The sequence below is a fragment of the Protopterus annectens genome, chromosome 2.part0 (genome assembly GCF_019279795.1).
Source record: "Protopterus annectens isolate FY-2018-M chromosome 2.part0, PAN1.0, whole genome shotgun sequence".
Lineage (NCBI taxonomy): Eukaryota > Metazoa > Chordata > Ceratodontiformes > Protopteridae > Protopterus > Protopterus annectens.
The window spans coordinates 8,348,473-8,369,065 of record NC_056728.1 but is presented as its reverse complement, the minus strand read 5'-3'; positions in this window follow the sequence as shown (position 1 = coordinate 8,369,065).

Here is a 20,593-nt window from a genome sequence, read left to right as displayed (position 1 = left end):
GATTTACTATGCTTTTTTACAAAAAAGCATAGTAACTCGGCAGAAAAATAGGATCTCAGCTGATGTAACAATGACATCACGAAATGGGTGGAAGGTGGGTGGGGAGATGGGAGGAGGTGGACACTGTCATGGGAGGTGATAGGGTGTGGCCTTGGTCTGGTTTTCACCACAACAAAAGGTGGCAACCCTACTCCTGGCATGATGACATACTAGGGTAAAGCAGAAATTCAGTATTAGGGTAGTACTGCAGATTGGGGGAGGCTCTCTGCAATGCTATCCCATTCCTTTAATCCAGGGATTTATTTTGCCTTTGCTTCACATTTGCTTAAATCACTATATTTTGTTTTCCTTTCTTTAGATTTTGAAGTAACAGGTTAAGCCAGAAAGCAAACTTTTTGTGTATGTTTTGTGTGTGCAAGAATGTATGTGTTTGTGTTTATTAGAGCTGGTTAAAAGGAATTTTTGTAGTTGCTACTTATACAAAATGTGCGCTTTTCATCATATTTTCGTATTCTCTACTTCACTAATGCAACTGAATCAATCCACACCACACAGTAGTTTAATTGATTATACTCTAAAATGACCACAGTAGGCACTACCATACTAATATGGTTTTGATTTGTTTTTGTTTATTCATCCTGTTCCCACAAAGCATTTTAAGCCCCCATAATATAACTCATATGACCTAGACAAAATCAGTTTTTTCTGCATTTAGCTCCAGCAGCAGTGCATCATAAACTTTCAATAAAAAACGTGCAGCTCATTTTTATTGAATTAACATGATCTGTGCTAACTGCAACCTGCTAAAAAGTCTTTTCTGGTGCATTTGTCTCATGCAAAGTAAGTAAATCATGACATTTTGTTAAGCATATTTCTGTACATTTAGATTTATTATGAACGTAAGTTGCAATTCCATCCTTAATGAGTTAAAAGTAGCAAAGTGTTGAAGTTGAACTGACCATATTACAATCATCAGTACAGGGAGTTTCTGTGGTAGCATCAAAACCAAGATCAGCATAAGCAAACAAGGGAGTCAATGTGCCACCAAAACCAATAAAGAAACCACAAACCGGCACATCACAATGGAGCATGCAAGATGACAGCTGCCACAGAAACCAACAAAATTTATTACATCCACATTAATGCTCAAATACACAATGCATTTTCGTCTGTCTTTACAAGACTTAATCAGAGGATCTTCATTGTGTATTTGAGCAATAATGTGGATTTAATACATTTTGTGGGTTTCTGTAGCAGCTGTCGTCTTGTGTGCTCCATTGTGGTGTGCCAGTTTGTGGTTTCTTCAAGATCAACTTAAGACCCATGGGTATAAATGTCCACAAAGAGCACACCAAGCTCCATAGCTGACCTTAGGCATAGGCCAACTAGGTGGCCACCTAGGGCGCCGCTCTAGCAGAGACACTTTTCCAGTAATCTGGATGGTGTAGGTAGAGCAGGATAGGGGTACCAAGTGGTTTTGGGTGTGCGCTGTGGAGACCTTTTGCCTAGGGCACCAGCCCTGAGAAGCTCTATATTTTTATCTAAATAAAACTCTTCCAAACGTTTTGTAAACACATGCAGTATATCACAGCCCTTCACTAAATAAGTTAACCTATTCCATGCCTTAAAAAATCTTTCACAAAACCAGTTCCTATTACTTTTATGTTTACTGAAACTGTTCATTGAAATTTCTTAATCTAAAATGTAATTTATAACTGGATGATTTTTCAAGCCAACAGTGTCAGACAAAAATGAACTCTTAGTTCCTTTAAAGACCAAAGTCATATCACTTCTGTATGACAAAGTATACAACTCCAAAAACAGCAGCCTTTAACAATATGACATTGTCCGACACAAGCAATCTCTCCAGAAAAATTATGTTGCAGTTTTTCTAGAGCCTATCAATCAGCTTTAGTTTATAGGAACCGTAGCAAACAGACATATATAAAAATGTTATTCCTGGTATTGATGAAAGAACCAACACTTTTTCATTTCTCTGTACATAGATACAATGGTTTGTGAATGCAAGTTCCTTAAACCCCAGATATGCTATTTAAATGTGATTTTTTTTAAATCTGTCAAAATACATAAATCGTTGATAACAGCCAATGTTTCCAGTTTATGAGCATGAAGAAAATATCTGTGCATAATCTTCATTTTACCAACATTTATATTCATGTGATTTGCCTTAACCAAATAACTTCAATCATTGATCACATGTTAAACGGTTTCTTCTTACAGGTAGTAGTTTTATCTATGTTGGTATTATCAGCATAAATATTACAGAATACACAATGACTGAATTTTAAGTCAGGAAATAAAGAATGCAAATAAATGTATTGTCTAAATACTGGACCTTGAGGTAGCTCAGAAGAAAAGGGATGCCAATTAGACTGTATCCCATCTATTTAAATTAGTAATTGTTAATTAGCAAGCTATTTATTAATAAAAAATGATATCAGCCCTTGCACCCAAATGATCCAACATAATAAAAACACTACTGTGATTTACAAAATGAAGACTTTGGCTAAAATCTATATAAACAGCACCAATGTAAAAGTTACCCCTGGGATTCAGTAAGGATCCATGCAGAAATAGCTTATAACTTATGAATCATGGATACCAAGCACATATATAACATGTAATGAATGATAAATCAATGCCAAACAGAAAATAGTGTGCAAAGTAAAAATTAAGCAACGCTAAGCATTGCACACCCCTGCTTACTAGGTATAAGCAATGTGTAGGCCAGCTAAATTAGGTTGACCATTGGTATACCCCTTTAAACAATGCCAACCTTAGGTAAGCAGGTTTGCCCATAGTTTAGCATTTTCAAAACCATACAATCACGGCAAAGTGTGGGAAATTGGTCCTATTTAAACCCCACAGACAGGAATACATCTCATAACTGGTTGCAGCTTCCTCTTGTAGGCGCTATGACTGGTGTGGGTGAAGGAGTGTGCTTCCGGGCGCAGCGCTGGGTCATCCAGGAGTCCAAAGTCATGGCAGGACTCCTTGTTAAAGGCCATGACCAGAGACTGCTGCAGGGCAAGTACCAGGATTCCCAATATAAAGCAGAAGCCTGGGACCATCTCGCCCGTGACCTCACCAGTGCCACTGGCATACCTCGAACTGGTGAGCAGGTCAGGCATCACTATGCCGACCCAAAATGGAGAAAGAGGGAGCTCTTGGATCAGTGGATCCAAGAGGCTAGGCAGATGGGTGATGCCCCAGCCGTGTGTAAGTATCAGTCTACTACCTGTTTATTAATTGCCAGCTCATGTATATTATGGATAGGTATAGCTAAATACTCCTCTTATGTCTTTGACAGTGGCAGACGAGCGGGCTGTGAACCGGGAAGCCCATGCCTGTAGATTGCAAAGGTTGCGTCGTGAGACAGGTTAGTAATAATCTTGCATGTACTGTCATAAGAAATAAATCTAAAAGTAGTAGAAAGTTAATTGCTAGTATAAAACCTGCATTCTGTATGGCATGTACTGAATAAACCAGACAATATGGCAAGAAGAGTCTCATATAAGCTGTATGTAAATAAAAGGTTAACAGCCTGATAATAAAGGTCTAACTGCTGGTCTGCTTGTGTTTACTCTGGTATCATATGGTAATGTAGTGTTGCAATCTCTTAATAGTACTGTTGTATTAAGCACTGCTACCCACACTGGGCTACATAAATAAAATGTGTAGGAATGTCTGTATATGACTGTTGAAATCACAAGAGGTCATATTGTACAACTGAGAGAGACAGACAGAAAACTGAAAAGATAGATAACATAATTCAAATAGCACACTCAACTGAGATGTGAAGTGTTGTATTTTTAGCACACACAGCCATGGTTCAAATCCTGGGAGTGGTAGTAAGCTGTATGCAGAATCATACCCCACAACTGTACAGATATTGTCAGAAAGTCCAGATAATTGGTGTAAGTCCCCTGCCTGTCACCCTGTCCCCCTGGCAAATCAGTGGGATAATCCCAGAAATGTAGGCAGCAAATAATGACATACAACTAATTGTCAGACATCATAACTGTCAGAAATATATCTATAAGAACAAACCTGTCACTCTAGCAACTCACCAAAGTGTTATGAGAGTAATAAGCAAAGTATGTCCCAACCCCACCCCCATGTTGTGAAGCTATGACCAGAGTGTATGCAGTAACAGAGTGAGATGTATGTGCATAATAATAACGTGGAATCTTGTAATATGTGTGGCAACATTTAGGTAGTGTTAACAAACATTCCTTCCACAAGTCTGTCAGATAAGAAAACTGTGCCTGGAAATAAAAGACAGAAATCTTGGACTGGTATGGTTTGTTTGGTATTGTATGGCAGTGTTAGTGTTGCAGTATCTCTGAATAATAAGGTATTACTCATCACTGTCATCTACACAGTGCTACATAATAAAACTGTCTAGGAAACCCTGTATAAGAGTGTTGTAATTACAAGGTCATATTGTAAAACCATGGGAGACTTATAGAAAGAATTCAGAGAAAAGATACACAGAAAATATCTATATAGCACACCCAACTGTGATGTACACTGTTTTATTTTAGCACACACAGCCATGGTTCAAATCCTGGGAGTGGTAGTAAGCTGCATGCAGAATCATACCCCTCAACTGTACAGATCTGTCGGGAATGTCCAGAGAATTTGCCCATATCTGCTGGCTGTTACCCTGTCCCCCTGGCATATCAGCATGCTAATATCTGACATGTAGGTGGCATTTAATGTCATATAACTGACTGTCAGGCCTGTAAATATTTGGAAAATGTCTATGAAAACAAACCTGTCATTGTACAACTCACCAAAGGTTTATGAGGGCAATAGTCAAAATATGTCCCGGTTTTACCTGCATGTTGTCAAGACATGCCCAGAGTGTGTGCAATAAGAGATGGATAGGTATGTGCATAGCATCAACCTGGAATTTGTGAAAATGTGTAGAAACAGTCAGGTAGAGTTAGCAAACAATACCTCCACAGGTATACCAGGTAAGAGGTGTATACTGCAGGTAAAACACAGTTCATGTATATACTTGTCTACATCCATACCACTGTCCAAACTAAAGCCATAGGGTAGTGTAATAATACCTGTAAGGTACAGATCACAGCACTGACTAAGAAAGTAATGAGAACTACAGGGATATACAAGTTGTTAATTGACATCTTTCTCTCCCCCCACCATATCTGCAACAATAAACTAAATACACAACTCAATCGTTATGTGCACTATTAAATCTACTGTTGGGAAATATGTCCTATTGTTGGATAAAAATTTAAATTTGTTCTATGCATGCACCATGTTGAAATACTTCCTCATAGGTAGCATGCAGCCATCAGTGTACCTGCATGCTGTTGTAATGGCCACTGTGGTTCCATATATGCATGTGTTCTGTTTGCTATGCAGCTGTACCATATCTGGTGTTTCGGGTTAATGGGAATATCTATGCATGCTGTTATACCTAATCCTGGAATGTGTTGACTATTACTAGCCTACATATATTTTAAAATTGAAACACCATAGCACGTTTGGGAAGGCCGGTCCCAGGGGACCCACCTCTCCCACCTCATCAGGTCATGGCAAGGGGCACCAGCACATCTGGGGCTCACCCAGGACCTCCTCGTCTGCTGGTCCTGCACCACCTTTGGGTGGAACCGCCTAAGGGGATGGGGCTCGCCCCCCCGGGAGCAGACGCAGACAGAATACTGTCACCAGTCGTCAGGTCCAGGGTCTGGTGCGTAGCGAGCTCTGCAGGGAGTTTGGAGATCTGCTAAGCCAGCTTTAGGGTGGTGTGGCGCAACTAGAGGGTCACCCCGCCCCTCTTACTCAGCCCCCAGCACAGCCACCTTCAGGGCCGTGAAGGTGCAGTGGTGACTGCCCATAGGTGAGGACCTCAGTCCTACTGCTTGGCTTCCGTCTCCCAAACAGCCCTCCCCATCCAAGGTGTTTACCCTCCCAACATGTGTCATATACCACCCCTGTATGCTGTTTTGTCTGTCTTGTCTGTTATCCTACCCCAAATATACCTACTATCCCTCCCCAACATCCCACTCTCACCTTAAAAAAAAAAAAAGGGCAATCCGTTCCCCAAAAACAATCGCGCCCCATGCATAGCTGTCCATTTCGTACACCTGTCCACTGGACACATGTAATCTGGTCTAACTGGCTTCACAACATATTATTGTTGTCCTCACCACTCTCACAGGGGTATGAGTGTCCAAATCTACCTCCAAATCAGTGTATATGCACAGCTGTTGCTGTAGAAGAAATGGGCAGCTATGGACCTTCCCTACACCCATCCTGCACATTCCTAGCTATTTTTCCTACTGTCTTTCCCTCTTTGTGGCCCTTTTTCGCCACTTTCCTATCAACCCTTTTTCATTTCTTTTAAAGAAATTAGCACAGATGTAAGCAGGAATAAGCACTTTTAAGCAGCAGTAAGCGGGTTTAAGCTTGTTTGCATGAGGGTAAACAATGCCTACACAGGTTAAGCAATTTAGAAGCTAACTGAATATAAGAAACTGTAACTAAAAGTTAGCATTGCTTACTGTCATGCAAACCCACTTACAACTGCTTAAAAGTGCCTTAATCACTCTGTATCCAATGACCCTTGTTCTGCCCAGCAACAAAATAAACAGCCTTTGCAAGGTTCAAACCCATGACCTTGTACACCATAGCCAAAGTGATTTATCACTAAGCCATGTCAGATATACATAACCCTGATGTTTCACAAACATATCATCCAGCACAGTCATTCAACAGTACAGGATGTGTATTAATATATGTAGATGTATGTGTGTGTGTGTGTGTGTGTGTGTGTGTGTGTGTGTGTGTGTGTGTGTGTGTGTGTGTGTGTGTATATATATATATATATATATATATATATATATATATATATATATATATATATATATATATGGATTCACTTGAGAATCTTGAAAAACTGAAATCCCGAATTTCAGTTTTTCGAAATTCTATGCCTGAAAGCTTTAAATTCAGAAACCCCATAACCCCATAACCACAAAATTTAAAATTGCGAACTTACACTACAAATACACCACACACATACACATACACACAATCTTCCCCCACAATCAAACATACAATCCTACACCCCCCCTTACTTATATATACTAACTCCGAAATCACACAATCACACACACAAAGGTAACTCACACCCACACATTTCACAGACCCCTGCACACACACATCACAGCTAAAACACATACTAACATACACTAAAGCCCCTAACCAACACACTCATATGTACTTACCTAAATTTACACCTATCCATTCACACACCACAACACCAGCAGCTCTGAACTTCGGTATTTTGAATTTCGCGCTTCTGGTGTTTCGCGATTTTCAACGTTCGACTTTATAAGTTTGGAAAACTGAAATTTCACTTTTTCGAAATTATAAAGTGAACCCATATATATAAAACTTTAATAAATGAATGGTGCAGTTTTGGCTATGGCAAGGGTAAATCTTTGGGACAGCATTTTTCTTCATTTAAGAAAGGTCATTATCTATCAAGGAGAGTATCCCAGACCTCAGTGGAAAGTACATACTGTGGTTATTACAAATATTGTAAATTCATGTCTAAAACACAATCTTTTACCTCAGTGAATACTAGGAAAGTTTATTACATCAAATAGTTAATTAAATGCACCAGTACATGGGTGATATTTATGGCAATATGCCAATGTGGAGCTTTTTACATTGCACAGACTTCTTGTACTTTGAAGCAAAGGATAGCGCTGCATATAAGTGATATAAAATGCAAACATGTTCGCAGTGCTTTATATAAGCATACATTAGTGCACAGTATGGCCCATTTTGTGTTTGTAGGAACTGACATGGTTAAGGGACAAGTCATGAATGATACAGTCAGACACAATATATTGTCCAGTAAGGAACGCAGATGGATAATAAATTTGGGGGCCCTTTTTAAACCAGGGCTGAATGACCAGTGGTAAGTGTAATCCCTATATATAGACATCCTCGTGATGTTTAATCTTGAGGTTAGCCAGTTGGAACATGATTTATATATTCATACTAAACAAGTTATTAGCATATTTTTCTATTGGTGATGGAGTATATTAGATAAGTCTTGAATATAAGTTATGGGGGGGGATATTAGGTATCTTGTTTTTCATACATTTAGTAATAATTATGAATATGTTGTATGGGTTATCTGCATAATATAGGGGATTTGTGTTTAAACATGAAAATGTAAAAAAGTGAAATTGTTAACAAGTGTAATATGTGTATGTATCTTTAAATGCTGCTACATAAACTAAGGCTTACTGCCAAGTAAGACACACACTGATGATGGCTTTGAGCGAAACCGGTCTGTGCTGCAGTTTGTGCTTGAAATAAATCTTCATTTGCACCATTGCTGTCTTTGTTTTCTGAGTGCTGGAGTAATTTGGTGGTTTTATTACTTTTTTAATGTCCGAGCACCAGAAGGGATCGTAACGTGCACCAAGGTTGTTTGGTATTGGATATTTATTGTTGTTGAGTACTGATACGATCGTGGGGCCTATTTTAGGCTTCAAAGGCTTGGCGACATTACAGAAATCGGTGGGAGGAAATATCCGGACAGCAGGTTTGCTTTGAAGTTGGAATACACAGTTTCTGCAACAATATGGCAGTTAGCCCAGATTTCAGGGTGTTTATGGACAATTTAGAAGCGGGTAAAGATGTCTGTTCTTTTTTTTACTAAAAAAAATTACAACTGGGACTACTTTAGTAAATACTGGGCACTTGAATATGCAGGAACAATTTAAACAGCTTATGGACATTTCAAAAAAGGTACTTTTGCTGGCTTGGCATTGTAAGCTATTAAAGGCTTATTTACAGGCTAAAATAGTGCCACATGGATTAAGAGTTCATGTTGAACCAGGGTGGGCACTGATGCTGTTGAATTTATGAAAAAGTGGAGGGCAATTCAATTAATGGCATACAGTATGTTCATACAGTTGTTAGTGGAACTTTATGAAAAACAGTTGCCTGATCTTTTCTCTAAACTAGAAGCATGCCACGAGCGTACCATTACTTTTGCTGGTACATCCCAATATGAGGAATTATATGCCCAATTTTTGGCTGAAACAGATAAATATGACAAAGAATTACAAGGCTGTAAGATGAAAAAATATCAGAGGGATGTGAATGACTTTAAAAATGAAACTGTATTCTCGTGGAAGAAACAAAAACGGGGGGTACATTTTTCTGATACTAAAGAATTCAGTAGACCTAAGAGAAAAAGAGTCAGGTCAATATTACGAAAAACTAACAGCACTTCTAGTACCGTGGAGATTTCTTCAAGTTTTTCAAATACTGACATAGAGACAGAGACTGGGGAACTGGGTGGGCTTGTATCACCATTTTCCAAGTGGCAGATAGCCCCTTTAAAAGGGGAGGTCAGAAACATTGAAAGCAAACAAATTGAGCAAATATTTTGGGCCAGTCTGCAGGCTTAGCAGACAGAGTTTCACCAGAAGTGGCTACTAATGATGTTAATCAGTTAGTTATTAATCTAACTCAATATGTGTTTTCAGAAAGTGAACTCAGTGTGCTAAAGGACTACGATATGTACCATCATTCTATGTGTCACATTTTGATGTAATAAAGGATGTTAAAAGTTTTTGTAGGACCTTGAACTTAAAACATTTTTTGCTCATAATGAAGATGTACATAAAATGGAATGTGATTCATTTCATTTTAGGAAATCTGGGTTTCAACCCCCTTATCACAGCACGGTAAAAACATTTGAACAGCTGATTATACATGACCTACAGGTGAACCAGGCACAGATCTTCCGCCCTTTCTCAGAAAATCTTACATTTGAAGAAAGAAAAGCTTTTAATTCTTTAATGCACAATGAGAATATAGTCATAGTAGGTGCGGACAAAGGAGGAGCAGAAGTTATTTGGGATAAATTAATGTATGTGCAAGAGGCACGTAGACAAGTGTCAGATGTTATTTCTTATTGCTCTTTACCCATGGATCCTACTCAGGGGTTCAAAGATGAGATAGATGACAAGGACTAGAGAACAGGGTATTATATCAACTTCACTGTTATCACAATTAATGGTGGATCAACCGTTTTTTTAATACTTTTATTTGGTTCCAAAAATTCACAAAACATTAAATAATCCCCCAGGACGCCCAGTTGTGGCAGGTAGGGGATCACTGATTGAATCCTTGTCTGAATATTTAGAATTCAAGCTGAAACCACTCCTTCCTTTGATTACAACTGGGATTAGGGACACCAAACAATTTTTGCAGTTAATGGACATCTTACAGGTTCCCAATGTAGCACATCTAGGGACACTGGATGTGCAGTCTTTATACACAAGTATCCCCCATGAAGGGGGTGTTAGGGCTGTTCATTACTGGATGCAACAGTCGGGTACTTTCAAGTAACCAGAAATGGATTTTTTGTTGTCATTACTACAATTGGTGTTAGAACATAATGCATTTACGTTCAAATAATCAATGGTATCTACAGATGAGGGGTACGGCTATGGGGGCTACCTTTGCCCCCATCTATGCCGACCTCTTCGTGGGCTATTTTGAAGCTCAGTATATTTATACTAGAAATCATAATTTTACTTCTCAGCTTATAATGTGGCATAGATACCTGGATGATTGTTGGGTGGTATGGCAGGGAGAGGCAGCTGATTGGCATGACTTTGTGCGATACCTAAATAATAACAAATATGGTATCAGTTTTAGTGGGAAGCTTGATTTATTTACTATAGACTTATTGGCTGTAAATGTAGCCAAGGCTATAGATGGTGCTTTTATTACTAGTCTTTATAGAAAGCCTTTTTCCAAGAATTCTTTTTTGCATGCCAACAGATGTCATCCCTGTCATACCATCAACAATATACCCACAGCCCAATTTCAGAGGGTTAAGAGAATATGTTCGGTTGATACTGAATATGAGAAACAGGCCTTGGATTTAAAGGCACATTTTCTGACTAGGGATACACCAAGTCAGTGGTGGACAAGGCTTATACACAGTCTAAGATCAATAGTAGGACCAGTTTGTTACAAAATACCCAAAAGTTGAGTAGGCCTAATTCAGAAAAGTTGTGATTCAGAACTACTTATGGAAGTAATACTTTTAAGATCAAGGCAACTATTTCCAAATTTTGGCATATATTATATTCAGATCCATTTTTTTCAACTTCAATAAATGAACAATGCAGTTTTGGCTATCACAAGTGTAAATCTTTGGGACAACATTTTTCTTCATTTAAGAAAGGTCATTATCCATCAAGGGGAGTATCACAGACCCCAATGGGAAGTACATACTGCGTACTGCGGTTATTGCAAATATTGTAAATTGATGTCTAAAACACAATCTTTTACCTCAGTGAATACTAGGACAGTTTATGACATCAAATATGTAAGTAAATGCACCAGTACATGGGTGATATATATGACAATATGCCAATGTGGAACTTTTTACATTGGACAGACTTCTTGTACTTTGAAGCAAAGGATAGCTCTGCATATAAGTGATATAAAATGCAAACATGTTCGCAGTGCTTTATATAAGCATACATTAGTGCACAGTACGGCCCATTTTGTGTTTGTAGAAATTGACATGGTTAAGGCACAAGTCATGAATGATACGGTCAGACACAATATATTGTCCAATAAGGAACGCAGATGGATAATAAATTTGGAGGCCCTTTTTAAGCCAGGGCTGAATGACCAGTGGTAAGTGTAATCACTATATATAGACATCCTTGTGATGTTTTAATCTTGAGGTCAGCCAGTTGGAACATGATTTATATATTCATACTAAACAAGTTATTAGTATATTTTTCTATTAGTGATGGAGTATATTAGATAAGTCTTGAGTATAAGTTATGGGGGGATATTAGGTATCTTGTTTTTGATACATTTAGTAATAATTATGAATATGTTGTATGGGTTATCTGCATAACATAGGGGATTTGTGTTGAAACGTGAAAATGTAAAAAAGTGAAATTGTTAACAAGTGTAATATGTGTATGTATCTTTAAATGCTGCTACATAAACTAAAGCTTACTGCCAAGTAAGACACACACTGATGATGCCTTTGAGCGAAACCGGTCTGTGCTGCAGATTGTGCCTGAAATAAATCTTCATTTGCACCATTGCTGTCTTTGTTTTCTGAGTGCTGGAGTAATCTTGTGGTTTTATTACATATATATATATATATATATATATATATATATATATATATATATCTATATATATATATATATATATATATATATATACATGCATCCATAGATATATATAAAAGAGAACATAACAAATACATACATGACCAAAGGCACCGATAATGGGGGTGAAGGGGCCCAAGCTAAATACCGCTTGTAAGTATTAATATCACCTCTCCCCCACAGCCAAACAGATCTGCCCTGCAACACAATACCAACTGTTGCAAGTCGCATACCCAGGACCCTACACAACATGGCCACAAGAAGTTAACAGTAATCCATCCCACCTGTATGATGTCAGGATGGTATCAATAACATATCATGCTGTACAGTCTGGCTACCATAGGGAATGTACAATGTGAAAGCAATAAACTTTCCAAAAATACATATATACACACACATATATGCAGATACACACACACACACACACACACACACATATATATATATATATATATATATATATATATATATATATATATGCATATATATATAGATATATATGTAAATACACATACACACATAGATATGTATAGGAAGATCCATATTTAGAGGGTTCACAGCATATTGAACAGCCAGTATTCCTATGCCAACAGACTGCATTCCATGTTAAACTAGTATGTACACACAAACCCTGTAACACTGGTGCTATACACTGCATATAACAACACTGCTCACACTGTCTGTAGGTCTGGAATCTTATACAAATATGTAGCTGGCCTGAGTATGCAAGTCCTCTTGTAAGAGGTATTGCTAACTGCTGTCTGTAACACTGCTGCCCTCACACAGGAAGGATGTCCTCCATACAAGAAAGGTAAAGGGACCACACCCACATAATGTAGGAACTTATAGTAGTTGGTTGTCATGACAGTGGTAATTGCAAGTACTACACAGCATGCTGCATGCCAGTAGCAAGTGGTGGACACTGATTGATGCAGAGGCCATCACCTGATCATGTGCATCAACTACAAAATCCATGCTGCAATCTATTCAAAGTAGCTCAATCCATTTAGTGGAGAGAGACCGAGATAGAGAGAGAGAGAGAGAGTGAAAGCAAAAAAAAAAAAATACAACAAACAAAAAAAAATCTGTCCAGCCACCCATACAGCAAACTATCCAGAAGAGACATCATTCCCGCAACAAGTATGTGAAGTATATATAATTGAATGTAGTACTTTGTCCATAATAATGGGACAGATGATGTGGAATGATTTATATGTGCCATCAAGTGCTGTTGTCGTAATGATGTGCAGCTGAACAACTGCAATGGACAATAGTGTCTGTCCCTGTGGGAAGTGGGCCAAACCTGTCAACTGTGCAGATCAGCACTGACTGAAAAGATGTAAGCCATCATAGTGTGTGTTGTGTAATGCAAGACATGTATATTAGTGTGACCAATAGCTGGTGGTGGAAGTAATACCGTTATGATGGACATGTGGGTTCCAGAGCCCACCACTTGCAAGACAGTCATGTTAACGTGTAATGTAGCTTGCAAAAATGCCATAGGTGTGTAATAGGCTTACCTGCAATCTGTCCTTATATATACCCCCCTAATGTTAAGCTGTGTCCACATGTGGCACCTGTCTGTGTTGTAGCAAGGCAGAACAGTGCAGCTGTGTAGGAAGGAGAGTTAGAGAGTGTGGACCTGATGTCTGAATGCACCCCATATATATATATATATATATATATATATATATATATATATATATATATATAGATTCACTTTATAACCTCGAAATACTGAAATATCGAATTTCAGTATCTCGAGACTGTAAAACCGAATCCACAAAACACCGACACAAAAAAACGTGAAATTCACAACACCGAAAAAAACGCACACACTATACCACAAATACACCACAACACCCACAACACAACATAAACAAACAAAACTACACGCATACACAACTCATACACACATAAGCAGGGGACAAGCCCCCGTGCACCCCCCACACCCCCCACTTATATATACTAACTCCGAGATCGCACAAACACAAAACAAAAGCCAACTCACACACGCACATTCTCCGACCCCCTCACACACACATCAAACACATCAGCACACTCACACGCACTCTAACTCCCACTCAAAATCCTTAGAAAACACTTACCTGACATAACACCTACATCCACACACGGCATCACGCACCATCAAAACACAATCCCAGACATTATGCAGCGTAAGGTCATAACCGCGAATTTGACATATATTCGAGTTCACGATTATGACCTTTCGCTATTTTTAACATTCGGCTTTATAGTCTCGAGATACTGAAATTGACATTTCAGTAATTCGAGGTTATAAAGTGTTTCTATATATATATATATATATATATATATATATATATATATATATATATATACATGTCTACATATATACAAACACACACACACACACACACACACACACACACATATGTATATAAATACATGTCCCCTACTTTTGCATGACAGTGCTGCATGATATGTGTGAGGGGAACATCACACATATCAATACACACACATATATATATATATATATATATATATAGAGAGAGAGAGAGAGAGAGCAGTAAGTGTGTGCAAAATGGACAGTTATGTCAGGTGTGAACGCCACGTTGGGAACACATTGCCCTTGTTTGTGAAGGTGGGATTGGGAATTTGGGGAAGGATAGCAGGTATATTTGTCAAGGTGGGTTGGGTTGGAAGATAGAGAAGACAGCCTACAGGGGTGGTATATGATACATGTGGTGGGTAAACACCCTGGATGGGGAGTGTCATCTGCGATGTGGAAGCCCCATGAGCCCCCATATGGAAACAATGGGATCAAGGCCCCCACCCATGGCCAGTCACAACATCAGTTTTATGGCCTGAAGGTGCCTGGGCTGGAGGCTGAGCAGCAGGAGCATGCGGACCGTGTGAGTGTGTACTGTGGGCCTTAAGGTGCCGTAGCACATCCCTCAAGTCTCTGTGGAGCTCCCTATGCACCAGACCCTGGACCTGACCTCGAGTGATAGGATCATGTCTATGTGTGCTCCCAGGCGGGGGGGCTGAAAACCATCCCCTGAGGTGGTTCTACCTGAAGGTAGTGCAAGACCAGTAGATGAGGAGGCCCCAGTGTGGGTCCCAGATGTGATGTGGCCTGGTAACATGGCCAGATGAGGTGGGAGAGGTGGTTCTGTTGGCAACTGTTCCCTAAACATGCTATTGTGTCACTGTTATATGTTATGTGGGTAGTAATAGTCCACACATTCCCGGATCATGTCCAACAGCATGCATAGATATCCCCAATAACACATAACAACAGATGTGCAGCAATCACATAGCAAACAGACCACATGCATATATGGAACCACAGTGGCCCTTACAATGGCATACAGGTGACATTGTCCGTAACAGGCCACCAATGATAGTGTCCCCACAGGGAACATGACTACAAACACATAGCACAAAGAGTTGTACAATACGATATATGTCCCAATGGTAGGTATCCTGTAGACATACCTATTGAGTTGTGTGATCAGATTGTTGTTGCAGATATGGTGGGGGGAGACAGAGGTGTGTATTAAAAACTATAATAACCTTGCTGTATGATGTCCTCAGACCTGTTTCTATCTTTATGTCTTTCAGGCAAGATGTCCCGGGAGAGACTTCCCATTTATACTGTGGAGGAGAATGATGTCATCATCTCACACCTGGTGCAGCACTACAAGGTGTTGTTTGGCCAAACAGCCCATGAGCAGCAGGAGCGGACCACCCTGTGGAACGGTCTTGTCCACAGGGTAAACGATGTCAGCCTGCTTAACCGCAGTTATTAGCTGGTCCGGCATCATTGCACAGACCTACTTTGCAATGCCTGTCGGCATGCTGCTGCAGTTAGGGGGGATCAGCTCACAACAGGAGGGAGACCATGCCATCCAGCCCCCCCTGACACATGTTGGGGAGATCCTTGCCAGCCTCGGGGCACCTGCCTGCCCGTACACACAACACCTGGCAGAGAGCATAGTGGAGGTGGGTGCTACCCACACAATGGCAGAGGAGCATGCAGGTAAGGCCACAGGGCACATCAGTAGACCACTGTTGTGTATCCATCAGCATCTGTACAGTTAGATCATGCATATGTGAGATGACATATATATAGTCTGTTGCTGCGTAGTAGTAATAAACAGATGTGCATAATCTGTAGTATTGTGGGCTTGTACTGTTGATGTACTGTAATGCTGCACCCACCCTGTACCAATGCCACAGCTGTGGCTACTGACATCACATCTCTCACACACTTATGTAGGTCCCTCTGGTATACCTCCAAGGCAGCAACCTGTAGCTGGCGAGTATGGTGTTTGTTCAGGTTTGCCAATACACCGGTCATGTTATGGCCATAGTATATTCCATGCACATATTTAACACACATACCCATAATGCATGCCGTACATGTTCACGTATTGTTGTTGTTAACTGCACTGCATCACAGTGGTCACCATGATGGTGTATCTGAAGGGTATGTCAAACTCCTGCAATATTACTAACATCCTGTCATTGCAAAATGTGTGTACAGAGATGAACATAATGGTGGGACAAATGGCCTACAGTAGGGACATGTGTGAAACATCACCCTTATACAGTGCTACAACAGTGTATATACCAGTATTACAATGGCAACTTTTACAGATCTACACTACGGCATATCACAATACTGCAGTCCACAACCCTTACAACCTGCAATGTGGTCCTAACATGAGCAATGAGTGTGTAATATGGAATTGTATGTTAGGACAGCAAATATGGGGAATACATACCTTCACAAACACTGGAAGCATATGTGTGCATACACTCCAGATAAAATATAGTGGAAGCAGCTGTTGAGGTACTAACTGCATGCATTTGTCATGGAAATGCACCTTCCAGCAAGTGCACGTCCCCAATGTCATACCAAGAAATGGTCTGCTGTCCAAGTCGTTTGGCCATCAAATGTGCCCACTTACCTGCAACAGAGGCAGCTGTGGCTTGCACACATCTAACATGCATGGCGTGGACCCCATACCCAACAGGTAGCACCCAGGAGTTGGACATGTAGCCATTCCTCACCATTGCATATACCATGGCAAACAGTGCAAACAGTCATGTATGTGGCGAGGATGTATGGGACAGGAATAATGTAGGAAATAAACAGATGGCCATCCAAGACATATGATGTCACATGTACAAACTGGTCATGCAACCTGCCTAGTAACATGCCACAACACTGTGGGAGTTGCAAGAATGTCTAGCAAGTACTAGCTGTGCAGTACCCATGTCAGCAATTGCCTGGACTCTGCAAATGTGTGGCCCATGGGTTAGGGTAATCAGATGGGACAGTTGTACCACAGAAAACATCAGCCAGGCCTCTCTACAGGTAGCGTATGCATAACAGAAAAGGTCTCCAAAAGGTGCTTTGCAATGTGTACTGGTGTACCAAGACCACATTGGAAACCTACAGACAGTAGCATGTAAGATACATGTGCTGCACAACCAACACCTCACCCCACCTCAGGCCCACCATCCCCATCTGTACCATGCCGGTGCCAGTGTACACCTGTATGTTTGCCATTCATTAGCTGGGACTAGGCTGTTACACGTGGTGTTCAGTGTTTGGGACACTGCAAACTGACACATGTGTAGGACATAGTTGTCAAGCATCTGCAAAAAGGTTGAAGGTGGGGAGGGGGTGTCATCATGACACAACAGTGCACTGCAGCAGGGATCCTATGAATGGCTGCATCTGCACACAGACAGGGTCAGGACCTGTGGCAGACATAACCCTGACTTCACAGCAATAGTGACAGCAGTATGCGAACTCCAAGGGATGTGCACATGAGTTGACCTTGCAATCATGCAGAGCTGGGGGACATGTGTAGGGCAGACTGCCAAATACTTGCAAATGCAGATGGCCCATGCCAGTATACCCCTGCCAGGAATAGTGACTGCTGTAGTACACATAACAGTAGGTGCAACAAACTATCATGATAAGGGCATGCACACATCGGCACCCATGAAGTGTATGCATCTTAATCAGCATCAGCACAACTAACACATTTGTTTGACACTGCATTTGATTGTACAGGACATATGTCACATATCAGGCTCATGTAATGTTAACATATGCAGTAATGTGGTCCCATGGCATATCAAGGAAGAGGACATCATATCAATAAGGGTGTGTACACTCCTCATAGCAACAGTAAGGTTTGACAGTTGCCAGTGTAATTGTATCATATTGGTCATACATGCACCACTGATGATGACATCTGTAAATCAGACATCAGGCATTCATAAATGACATCTGTCCACATATCATCCCAGGTATGTGTCAGACAAACACATAGGGGCTGTGAGCACCAGAGCAGATATAACTGACACAGTAATACACATTCAGCAATGGTGTGTACACCTGTGAGGTATGGTGCACAGTACATGGCAGGGTGCTGAACAGGTGCACAGCAATACTGTGTACATGAGTGCAGTGTTTTCCAGGGGAAGCGGCATCACCTACTAACACAGCCCATGCATCACACACATGTATACTGTTGCTAGCATGGACTGACTATAGCTGCACTGCTTGATGCTGAGTACCATATGTTATGCATGTTGACAGATGGGTAATGGGAGGTCTGTGTGTAATATCTTCGTGCAACCTCACCTGTAAGTGCATTTGTGTGTAGGGGGTTATTTTGTCTGTAAGTGCAATCTAGTGAAGTGGAGGGGGGGTTGATGTATGTAGGATGTGTGTGTATGTATGTGTGTGTGTTTGTGTGTATGTCTATGTATGCACATGTGTGATTGTGGGGTTGCTCATACATCTCAACTTCCCTTAGAAATCGTGCAGTACATGGACATGGACTGACACATGAGACACCAGGAATACTTGTCTGATATGTAATCTCAGGACAGCTGATAGCATAATAAGGTTTATAGCATGGAACATGCATTGGGAGGGAAACTAGACACTAGGTATACTGTTATAATTGCAATCAGCAGAAAGGTGAAAGAATACCCATATATCCAGCACTACAGATGCATTGGGGAATTACTAGACAACACCAGTGAGTGTATCCAAATATTACTGCTGTCCACAAAGAAGGTAATGGAGTAACAGGTCATGTTTTGTGATCACTTGTCTAGGCAATTATGATACGTTAATGATTGGTATTAATGACTGTAAGTTTCCAAGTGTGATGCAGGATGGGGAACTTAAGAGAATAAACTTGGGACAGTCCGTAAACTCAGGGACAGGTAGGTATTATGGTGGAATGTAAGTGTGTGTGTGTGTGTGTGTGTGTGTGTGTGTGTGTGTGTACTGTTGAGCAATGATGTACAGGTCTTAAAATGCATTTCTTGTTTGCCCTCAAAGGTGGTGAGATGGTTCAGGGTCCCTCCTGCAGGCAATCTGATGTTGGTGTCCATACAGACACTGAAAATGATGATAGGTGTGTTGAGGCACAGGCAGGGATGTCAGAGACTGAAACTGTGCCATCGTTTGACATCCCTCTGTTATCCACCCCATCCCTGCACACAGTCAAACTGCCTATAGATACTCCATCACCAGTGGCCATAGCAGAGGGACAGTTGGCGGTTAGTGGCAGTGCACAGGACAGTGTGGTATCTATGGCTGCTGTGTCTGGACACAGCAGCCATAGCCGGATGTCCAGCAGAGTACCACATTGGCAGATGTACAGGGGTGCTCGTGGGAGGGCTGCTGGTCATTGTGCCCCTGGCAGAAGTGCCACATCTGTTACAGCCAGCTGCATGTTTCAGGCTGTCATGAAGGTGCAGGCACATATGGAATGGTACACCAGGCAGGGTCTGAGGCTGCAGACGGCTGCTCTTTCAGCTGTAAGTGACATCTGTGATCTTGTAGGTGCCCTCCGTTATTTTACAGAGGTCATGGATAGATGGTGGGGTAAGATGGTGGGACTCCTCAACCGTGGATTGTCCATGCTAGAGCATGTGGTAGGAGTGGTGCGGCAGCCATGTGGACGTAGGCCAGCAACACCAACATCTGGAGGTTGACGTGGACATGGAGGACTTCAAGGTGCTCCTGTAGTGGCAGTACCAGCCCCAATACAGCAGGGGGGAGTGCTGTCCACATCACACCACAGAAAGCCACATGCATGTGGCCCTGGCCAGTCCCAGGAGGGACCTGTTTCCAGTGGACATATGTCATCATAAGGGGAGAGTAGCATATCGTGGCTTGTACCTGGATGTGCCTGCGGAACCCCAGGCAGGCACAGTTCTCATGTCCGTGGCCAGAGGCAGTGAACTGCACACCCTGCCAGGTATTTTCTACAGCTGTCCAACAAACACCTGTATAGGGCACCCACATGGCAGAACTGTGT